Source organism: Ursus arctos, unplaced genomic scaffold (genome assembly GCF_023065955.2).
Source record: "Ursus arctos isolate Adak ecotype North America unplaced genomic scaffold, UrsArc2.0 scaffold_22, whole genome shotgun sequence".
Lineage (NCBI taxonomy): Eukaryota > Metazoa > Chordata > Mammalia > Carnivora > Ursidae > Ursus > Ursus arctos.
Window position 1 is genome coordinate 39514812 of NW_026622897.1, and position 2675 is coordinate 39517486.

Genomic DNA, 2675 nt, shown 5'->3' on the forward strand with positions numbered 1-2675 from the left:
GACTGGTATCCAAGATCTACAAAGAACTCCTCAAACTCAATACGCAAGAAACAAATAAACAAATCATAAAATGGGCAGAGGATATGAACAGGCACTTTTCCAATGAGGACATACAAATGGCTAACAGACACATGAAAAAATGATCAAAATCCTTGGCCATCAGGGAAATTCAAATCAAAGTCACTCTAAGATACCACCTTATGCTAGTTAGAATGGCAAAAATCAACAAGGCAGGAAACAGCGATTGCTGGAGAGCATGTGGAGAAAGGGGATCCCTCTACATTGTTGTTGGGAATGCAGGCTGGTGCAGCCACTCTGGAAAACAGTGTGGAGGTCCCTTAAAAAGTTAAAAATTGAGCTACCCTATGACCCAGCCATTGCACTACTGGATATTTACCCCAAAGATACAGACGTAGTGAAAAGAAGGGCCATATGCACCTCAATGTTCATAGCAGCAATGTCCACAATAGCTAAATCATAGAAGGAACCGAGATGCCCTTTAACAGATGACTGGATTAAGAAGCTGTGGTCCATATATACAATGGAATATTACTCAGCTGTCAGCAAGAACGAGTTCTCAACATTTGCTGCAACATGGACGGCACTGGAGGAGATAATGCTAAGTGAAATAGGTCAAGCAGAGAAAGACAATTATCATATGATTTCTCTCATCTAAGGAACATAAGAACTAGGAAGATTGTAGGGGAAGAAAGGGATAAAGAAACGGGGGGTAATCAGAAAGGGGAGTGACGCATGGGAGACTATGGACTCTGAGAAACAAACTGAGGGCTTCAGAGGGGAGGAGGTGGGGGAATGGGATAGTTTGGTGATGGGTAGTAAGGAGGGCACATATTGCATGGTGCACTGGGTGTTATATGCAACTAATGAATCATCGAACCTTGGATCAGAAACCAGGGATGTACTGTGTTGTGACTAACATAATGTAATAAAAAACAATTTAAAAAAACCCAATAGTATGAAACTAGAAATCAATCATAATGGAAAATCTGGAAAGAATATAAATACATGGAAGCAAAATAACATGCTACTATACAGTGAGTGTGTCGACCAAGATACCAAACAAGAAATAAATTAAAAAAAAAAATACATGGAGCGGCGCCTGGGTGGTGCAGTCGTTGGGCGTCTTCCTTTGGCTCAGGGCATGATCCCAGCATTCTGGGATCAAGCCCCACATCGGGCTCCTCTGCTGGGATCCTGCTTTTTCCTCTCCCACTCCCCCTGCTTGTGTTCCCTCTCTCGCTGGCTGTCTCTGTCAAATGATTGAATAAAATCTTTAAAAAAAAATACATGGAGACAAAGTGAAAGTGCAGGGTTACAACATCTTTGAGAGGCAGAAAAAGCTGTTCTAAGACAGAAGATTGTAGCAATACAGACCTACCTTAAGAAGCAAGAAAAGTCCCAAATAAACAATCTAACTTTACACCTAAAGGAGCTAGAAAGAGAAGAACAAAGCCCAAAGCCAGTAGAAGGAAGTAAATAATAAAGATTAGAGCAAAAATAAACTAAATAGGAACTAAACAACAACAACAAAAAGAACAATAGAACAGATCCACAAAATGAGGAGCTAGTTCATTTCAAAAATTTTAGTCAGAACTTTAGCTGGACTCATCAAAAAAGGAAAAGAGAGAACTCAAATAAATAAAGTGAGAAATGAAAGTAAAAAAAAATAACATCCAACACCACAGAAATACAATTGATTTTAAGAAAATATTGTGAAAAATTACATGGCAACATATTGGACAACCTGGAGAAATGGATAAATTGCTACAAACAATTGTTTTCCAAAACTGAATCAGAAAGAAATAGAAAATTTGAACAGACAGATTACTAGCAATGATATTGAATCTGTAATAAACAAAACTTCCAAAAAACAAAAGTTTAGGACTAGATGGTTTCACAAGTGAATCCTGCTATACATTTAATGAGAGGAATGGGGAAATAGGGTGATGGGTACTAAGGAGGGCACGTGTTGTTATGAGCACTGAGTGCTATAAGCAACTAAAGAATCATTGAGCTCTACATCAAAAAATAATGATATACTATACAGTGGCTAGCTAAACATAATTTAATAAAAGAAGAAAAAATACAAAAATAAAGAGTTAATACCTAGAATCCTCAAACTATTTCAAAAAAAATAAAAGGAAAGATTCCAAATTCATCCTACAAGGAACAACTTACCCTGATACTGAAACCAGATAAAGAAGTTACAAAAAAGGAAAACTACAGGCCAGTTTCTCAGATGTACAAAGTTGCAAATATCCTCAAAAAAAATATTAGCAAAACAAATCCAACAATACATTAAAAAAATAATTCACCACAATCAATTGAGATTTATTCCAGGAATGAAGATGGGATCTATATTTACAAATCAATCAATGTATTACATCACAAGAGCAAGAAAAGGGAGATAAAAATATCTTAATAGGTGCAGAAAAAGCATTTGACAAAGTACAACATCTATTCATGATAAAAAACTCAGCAACAAAGTAGGTTTAAAGGAAACATACCTTAACATAATATGATACATATGGAAAACCCACTGCTAACATCATAAATGGCAGAAAACTAAGGGCTCTTACTCTACTATCAAGAATTAGACACGGATGTCCACTCTCACCACTTTTATTCAACATACTAGAAGTCCTAGCAATCAG